This window comes from Macadamia integrifolia, chromosome 6 (genome assembly GCF_013358625.1).
Source record: "Macadamia integrifolia cultivar HAES 741 chromosome 6, SCU_Mint_v3, whole genome shotgun sequence".
Classification (NCBI taxonomy): Eukaryota; Viridiplantae; Streptophyta; class Magnoliopsida; order Proteales; family Proteaceae; genus Macadamia; species Macadamia integrifolia.
Window position 1 is genome coordinate 24,877,925 of NC_056562.1, and position 8,772 is coordinate 24,886,696.

An 8,772-nucleotide genomic window follows, 5' to 3' on the forward strand; every position below is an offset into this window, starting at 1 on the left:
GGGGAAGGATCTGGGATGGCAAGGTTTGTGAGAAACTTAGAAAGCGGATTTTCTGGTTCTGGAGAGGACAAAATGGTATGGATGGTTTTAGGAGGAGTAAACCCAGGGGTAGAAGTGGTAGAGGATGGAGGAACTGGAGGTGACCTATATGGTTCAGGAGGCGGTGGTGCAGGATAAGAGACTGTCATAGGGTAAGGGGTAAATAGAGGAGGTGCTGGTAGGGCATCTGCAAATTCATCATCATAATCACTATGATCCATCAGTGCAGCAGTGGATGTCCATGCTAGGGGTAATCTACTGCAGGCACGTCCTCTAGCTGTGCATGATCTTTTGGGAAGAGCACATTGTTGGCGTTGAAGTTCTTTTAATTCTTCTGTAGGAAAGGTCCTTGAAGAAGAAACAATTGGTGGTGCAGGAGAGGCATACATAGCAAAAGGATCTTGTGGAACAAAGCTGGGAATTGTTACTGGCAGTGGTTGTTGTTTCTGATGAGAAGAGGCAAAAGAGGGAGCATGCGGTTGTTGTTGTTGCATTTGATGAAGTTGAGCTTCAAGGTACCGGAGGTGCTTTTCTTTCTGGCCTATAAGGGCAAAAGTTGTAGTGGTATCAGCAACCCTAGAAGTAATTTAAGCAAGTTCAATGTGAACCTGATCAATTTCTTTGCGGAGGGATTGGAGAAGATGATCATGATGGGTCAAAGTGCCTTGAGTTTGTTGAGTCTAAGCCAATATACGTTCAAGGTACTAGTTCTGGATAGTAGCATTTTCAGCCTGCCAATTTAGAGCTGCTTCAGCAGGAGAAATGGGTTCAGAACGTCCTGTGGCTTGAACTGATGGTTTAACTTTCCAAATTTGTCAGATACCATGAACATCTAGACCAAAATCATGAAGGCTAGGAAAAGGTTTAAGGGGAAAAGAAGAAGAAAAGCCTGGAGTATACATACAACAGGGAGGAATGAGGGGAAGTGGTACTTCAGGTTTTGGAGGAGGCTTGCAAGAAGAAGGAGAAAATTTAGGAGAGGGATCCATAGGGTTTCCATATTTGACTTAGAAAAGATACTTGGATTCGTCACTAAGGGGTCCAATAGAAGGATCTCCTACCTTATATCGTTCTCGTAACTATTGTTGGGTAAACTTTCGTCTAGAAGAACGGTAAGAAAAAGGAAAATCATCATCAGAATCTTGTAGACAATCATCACAGTCACAAAGCTCGAAGTATTTATGACCAGTAATTGGATCTTGGAAGTAGAAAATCGGATTACCCTCAGAATCAAAGGATTTGATAGGAATTTTTTCTTGAATTATTCCAAAGGAGGTTGGAAAGGGAGAAGGACAGGATCGAGGAGGAGGAAAATGTATTTCGACCTCACCAGAAGGATGGGTCATATACTCAGGATTGGTAAACTGAACTGGTTCAGAAGGAACCTGAGGTTGGGAAACTGCAACTTGTTGTTCATAGGCTGTAACCCAAGAAGAGGGAAGAAGACGAAGAAGTTCATCATCAAAAATTTGTCTAGGAACATAGGTACAGAAAGGGACTTGGTTAGAGTCCATGGTAATGAACAACGCATATTCAAAATGGCTAGTAAGAAGGTCAAATGCATGATTTTGCAAATGATAAGCCATCTGATAGTGCAAAGTAGCAGCCTTTGTAATAGCATTCTAGGGGACACCAATAATATGGATCTGGAATTTCAGGGCTGTGGAGAGAAGAGGGTCAGACAAAGGAATATTAAAATTAGGATACAGTGTTAAAAACACTATTCCAGCATTCAGAGTAGTCTGTGTAGTGGTGATCACAGCATGTTGATACCGTAAAAATCGACTGTCAAGCAGAGCAACCCAAGAAACCACTGGGAGTCCTTTTCGTCCATGAAAAGAAAGGGAAAACTTGATAGCTCCGAGATGGAGATGAGTATAACCTTGTTAGATCCATTGAGAGATGAGATCTAAAGGTATCTCAAGAGTAAAAAGCTACTCTTTATCAGTAGCAGGGACCTGGAGTTGATCAAAGCGAGAAGCCTGTACCAACTCTTTCAGAGGAGGAGTCTTCTTAGGTTTAAGAAGAGTAGTCCACTTAGAAGGTGTAGGGGTTTTGGAGAAAACAGTATAGGGGTTAAGAAGAGGAGTGGGAGTAGCAGGAATAAATTGATCATTGGGGACATAAGAAAGTTCATAAAGATAATCTAAAGAGGAAGACGAAGAGTGGGATGAAGAAGAACATCGGGGAGACGAAAACAAAGAAGAAAAAGAAGAAGGGGAGGCCATAGGAGAACAACAGGAGTTTAGGTGGCAAAATCCAGATCCGAACTATCACCACTTGCTGAAGAAACTGGAGTAGGTAAAGACACAGCTAGTCGAGGCCGATCAAGAACCCCCTGTTCATAGTACCTAACGGCAAAGCAACCCGAGCCAAACAGGGCACAAAACAGCATCCTTCACCTGAAAGCCCACAACGCTCAAGGGTCTTTATCTACCAGTAGGAACCATAAGCAGGGATTACTTGCAAAAGAGCATGGCCTAGACTGTATCTTTAGCTACAACAGGTTCAATCCAGACAAGGGAGATAGTCAGAAGAGGAGTTTAGCAGGAGAAAAAGAAATAAGGCTCTGATACCATTTTAGAAGAATAGTCTCTAATCAAGTCTGATCTTTCATTATGGCTCAAGGCCTCTATTTATAGAAGTACAAAGTAGATAACCGGTTATACAACCGGTAATGACTCAACAGTACATAACTTAATAGTACATAAAGGATAAGGACAAACAAACATAAAAGGGGTCCACACATGACCCATTATTAATCTTCAGAACTGTCGGTGCTGCTGGCGGGATAAAATATAGCATGATCAATGAGCTAGTCATTGTGCGCATCGAGGAGGCGCTCTATTCGAGGATCAGTGAGAAGACCGGATTGGTGAAGACCCCAAGCCTTATCAAAATTATCAAAAGTGGGGCCCGAAACTTGTTGTGGCCGGGTGTCATTGACTCGACACATAGTGGTAAGAAATAATTTCCATTCGTCTTGATGGCCGTAATGGGTGTGGTATAGATCATATGGTTTGAGCCCATAGATATGGAAATCAGACACATACTAAATGTGATGGCAGGGTTGATGATAGGGATTTGACTTTCAGTTTTATTTTATATATATGATGCATTATTATTGTCCTCAAGAATATATATGCATTTTATGGCCATTTGTTTATATGTATACACTTATTTATTTGCCTCCTACAGAAAATTGAGGTTATTTGTGGTGTATTTACCTCATTCGGTATCTGAGGCTCTAGTCAATACACACACATCCAGTCGCTAGCAAAGCCTCGTTTGATTGAGGTCTAGTGCTAGTGTTGTGGGACATCCGGACCCAGTCCCAATGAGCTTCTTTGATTGAAGCTTGAGTGTTTGGGAGATGCTTGTAGTTATTGAGACCTTCGGTATCTGTCTCATAGGGCTCATTTGGTTTTCGAGCCAGGACCAATTTGGTAATAGACATAATGATCACTATTGCATGTTATTTCCATATCACACTTTCATACTGTTTAGCCCAAGTCGGCGATGTTATGAGCACTTTGACGTTTGTGGTCTCATATCGCTTTAGATGTGATGATCAATACAGTTGGGTGTTTGTAATTCTCATTCGTACTAAGGCATTTGGTTTAAGGTGCACTCCATTCGACACTGTTTTGTTTGTGGCCACATTCAGTTTATCTAAATCGGAGAGTCGTTTTAAATAAATTTTAAAATCTAAAACTTGTGACATATGCTGCCCAAGTGGGAGAGTGTAAGTTTTCCTATTAGGTAGGCTAACATAGTCAAAGATTTGTTTTCAAAACCGGTTTAGTGGTGTTAACTATAGATGGAGTAAGCAGAAAGAATCCAATATTATTGGTAAGTGATCTCTATGGAGATATTGGATTCTATTAGTACACCTTAATGGTATGAAATATTTATTACTATGTGTAGACCTAAGGTATTGTTTCCTTAATGGGGAGGAAACCCTAATTTTATTGCAGGGTTGGTCCCTACCCTCACCCCTATATATGTTATCACTGACCCATTAAGTGAGGCTAACGACCAAAAGCAAAAAGGGAAAGAGGGTAGACCAGACCAACATTGATCATGTTGTACGAGGAGCATACAAGAAGACATTGAGGAGTTCTTATTCTTCAGCCATGGATTCAGGTATGCCTAAAACGTGTTTTTTTGTAGTGTTTGTCATGCATGCTTATCGATCTTCATGAATCGTTCCATATTTATTTTCTATCAAGAGTACCCTTGTTTAAATTAACATAATGCTCATCACTCTACTCCCATTATAGCCGCAATGTGAATCTTCATAAATGACCTCTCAATTCCTCTTTCAACTTTACCTGAGTTATTTTTTCTTTAAAAAAAAGACTTGAAAAGATAATTTCGTTAAGGCCCTATTTGGCTTAGATGTAAAGAGAGAATAATTGTATGCGAAACTCAAAAACATATTAAATATGAAAACTAATTTTACCATGTCACTTCCAAAAAATTTTAGTGTTATTTTGAATAAAAATGAAGTAAAAGTTACATTCCAGATTTAGCATGTTGTTCAGTTACACAATTATTCTTGTTAATGACTACAAAACTTTTATTTTTTACTTTCATTTCACTTTCATTCCAACCAAAGACATCCTAGTGGAGGCTGAAAAACCATTACTTTCAGCTTCCTTTTTCACTGTAGGTTGCAACTGGGCAGATTGGACCGGGTTTTCTTAGATTTTAGGTTGTCCTCTATTTTTGGTTTCTTGACCTTCGGAGGTGATTTTGTATTTCATTCATTCTTTTTAATAAAGTTCATTGCTGATTCTTAGCCCTAACAAAAAAGTTTATCTTCCATTATGTTAGAAAATTGACTAACAAAATCATATTGGAACTCAAAAGGCATAATAAGCATGCCAAAATAAGTGAAAAAAAAATTTAAAACTAGCCATAAATATATGGCACACAAAAATAATTGGGTCATGGATTGATCAGGGATTGAAATATGAGAGGAGAGAGAAGCTCTCGGGAGGCAACTCTGGAACCTGGTAATGGAGATGATCCAAAGGAAGGTTGGCCTCCAGACCGTGGCCGACAGGCCTTAATCACTGACTTTCTAAGGCCTGTTTCTTCAAGGATGAATAGAAACTCGGCCTCAGAGACACATGCAAACAAATCTATAGAGGGCAGCGCAAAGGATCAGATCAGGGCTGAGGTTGTGATTCCAGAAAATGGCAATAGAGATGAGGGGTGGCGCTCATACTCCTCGGTGGTGGGATGCGTATTACCGGAGGTGGAGAACCTGCCAGACCCAATTCATGCTGGTGTTCACACCAAAATTATCATTCCTCAAGAGGCCTATGAGGAGCGACTACTACGGTTCAGGTTTGCACTGATAGGCAGGGCAAACTTTAGATACCTATCAATGAATGATATAAGGGTAGATGCATGAGCATTATGGAACCTAAAGGGCAGTGTGAAGATGGCGCCTATGGGGAAGGGATATATACTCTTCCAATTTGAAAGAGAGGGAGACATGGCAACAATGTGGAGAAGAAGCCTCACAAGAGTAGGGACCCAAATGATCAGATTCCAACCGTGGAAGCCTGATTTCGATGTTCACGCTAAAAACGTCAAAACAAAGCTGGTTTGGATCAGATTCCTCGATCTTCCTCTTGAATACTGGCATGAGAAGATCCTTCTCACTATGGCAAAGGCAGCAGGGAGACCAGTGGCATTGGATAGGTGCACTTGTACTGTTGCAATGGATACCTTTGTGAGGGTCTAGGTGGAAATTGAAATCGGTGTAAACAGATTGGAGGAAATTCAAGTTGAGAGGAAACAGCCAGGTACGAATGAGATTTTCTGGTTCACTCAGACTATCGTTTACGAGGATGGGATGCCCAAGTGTGGCTTTTGTAAGAAGATAGGTCATTCAGTCAATGTTTGTAGAGCAAAGAAAGATGCTAATGCTAGAGAAGACGCTCTGCGTAAGGAAAACATCCCTGGTGCAGTTTATGCCGATGAAGATGCCGGTGCTTGGAGTAATGGCCGCTAGGATGGAAGACAACCAGTGACTGAAGGAAACAGATCAGGAAGGCTTTCTCCCCAATCAAATGAGCGATCTCCTACCTTTTCTGGAACGCTCATTTCAAGAAACTTGGAGGGCAACCCAGATAATGAAAATCTCAATGGAAATATTCAAATTTGCCTTCCTTTGGTCGAACTCAGATGATGGGTTGCATGCTGGGTCAGTAAATGGATCAGGTGATGGATCCAGGGCTCATATGAACCATCTAAGTTCTGCCTTGCCCAGGGAAGATGACGGTTTGGTTGCTGCCCCAACCCATGCTGAATCTGATCATCATGCTGATGTAAGATTCAATCAGGAAGCACACTTTTCTTCAATCATAGATAATGGGAGAGAAGGGCGAGAGCAGTTCCTAAGTGATGGAAATGCAAATCATAAAATCGGAAGGATCCCAACAGTGCAATGGTCCCAGAACATCATCTCTTCTTTTAACCCTTTACAGGTGACTGGTGGCATGGTGGTGGTCAACCATGAAGTGGAGCAGATCGATAGGTTCCTTTGCGAAGGGAAGCAGCAGTTCACGTGCATAGGAGACAGAACAAAGGAAAATAATTGGCCAATGCAGAGCAGATTTTGTGTAAATCTGGCCGTATTGCCTCTTCTAAAAATAGTAAATGAAGGTTCTTTATTGGAATATTAGAGGGATTAAGAAGGCTACCGCAAGGTTAGCATTGAGGAATATCTTAAGAGATAAGAAGCCAGATTTTTTGTGTATTGCTGAGCCTATGGTTTCTGCTGATGTGTTTCCTAGGCTGTATTTTAATAGGCTTGGCTTTGATCCTGACTTTATCTGTAATGAGAGAGTTGGTGGCGTTCCAAATTTATGGCTGCTTTGGTGTCGAGGCGTGGCAAGGCCTGTGGTGCTATCATCCTCGAAGCAACACATTTCTGTTTCGGCTCAATGGATTCAGGATACTGTTTTTCTCTCTGTGGTGCACGCTAAGTGTTTCCGAGCTGCTAGAAGACTGTTGTAGGCTGACCTAGACCTAGTGGCTTCCCATCCCGGGACGTTTGCCCCTTGGATGATTTTGGGAGACTTCAATGCCACTCTTCTCTCCTCAGAGAAAAGGGGGCCTGGTTCCTATAATCTAGGATCAGCAGGAGATTTTGGAGCTTTTGTGGATATATGCTCGCTGATTCAATTCCCTTCCCAGGGTAGAAAATTCACATGGACCAATAATAGGAGAAGGGGGCGTGTGGCGGCTGTGCTCAATCGAAGCTTCTGCAATGATGCCTGGATCTCGCAGTTTCAAGAATGTCACCAGTATGTTTTGCAAAGGGTGGCTTCAGATCATGCCCCCATTCTAGTTGTGTCTGAAGCTTCTGAGAGGTCAAAAAATTGCCCTTTCCGATTTCAGAGGTTCTGGATGGATCATGATGCTTTTCTTCATACAGTTGAGAGATCTTGGGAGGTTGACATCACTGGCTCGCCATTGGTGGTTGTGTCTCAAAAATTAAAAAGACTGAAGGGAGCTCTACGCTCATGGGCGAAAGAGAGCATTCCAAATTTAATTTGGATTTGATGGATGCAAAAAGGTGTATGGAGGATATTCAGACTGAAATTGATAGAGATGGTATAAACGATGTGGTTTTTGCAAAAGAGGCGGATGCTAAGACCAGGTATCTCAAGGCTCTTGAAAATTATGAAAAATTATAGGCTGAAAAATCTCGATCCACGTGGAGGGAACAAGGTGACAGATGCTCTAAATTATTTCATATCTCTGCGAAGATGAGAAGATTAAAAAATTCCATCAAGGCCCTGAAGAAGGATGATGGGGCGCTGATTTATGATAAGGTACAAATTGAGGAATATGTGTCTGAATATTTTGAGCTTTTTCATAAAGGTACCCCTCAAACTGATCACATGGAATTATTGCAATGTATTCCAAATACCCTGGATGATTGGGATAGGGGGCGGCTGGACGATATGCCTTCAGAGGCAGAAATTAAAAATGCAGTGTGGGATCTTGATCCTGATAGCGCCCCGGGTCCTGATGGTTTCCCTGGAGCTTTTTATAAAGCCTGCTGGGAAATTATATATTCTGACATCTGTAGAGTCATTAGGTGGTTTTTCAGAACTGGTTTCATGCCCTATGGTATTAATAATAATTTTTTGGTTTTAAATCCTAAAGTAGAGGGGGCGTTATCTCTGGACAAATTCAGGCCTTTGTGTATGGGATTCTTGTGTAAAATTATCTCAAAGGTTCTGGCCCTGAGACTATCGCGGGTTCTCCTTAAATTAATTTCTGAGGAACAAGGGGCCTTCCAAAAGGGGAAGATCATTCACTCAAATATTTCTTTGGCCTCCGAGCTAGCCAATATGATATTTGCATCTACCAGAGGAGGAGGTATGGATCTAAAAATAGACATTCAGAAGGCGTTCGACTCCATTTCATGGAATTTTATCTTCCATGTCTTGAGAAGATTTGGTTTTTCTGAGAAGTGGATCTTGGATCTATCAAATTCTTGCATCTTCCAGGATCTCAGTTCTTCTTAACGATGGCCCGGTTGGGTACTTTGGCGTTGAGAGGGGTCTGTGGCAAGGTGATCCGATCTCCCCTATGCTGTTTATTATTGCCGAAGAAGTTCTATGCAGAGGTCTATCTGAGCTGGTAGCTTCTAAGAGCATTAAGGCTCTCACAGGTCCTCGTGGTGCTATTACCCCTACC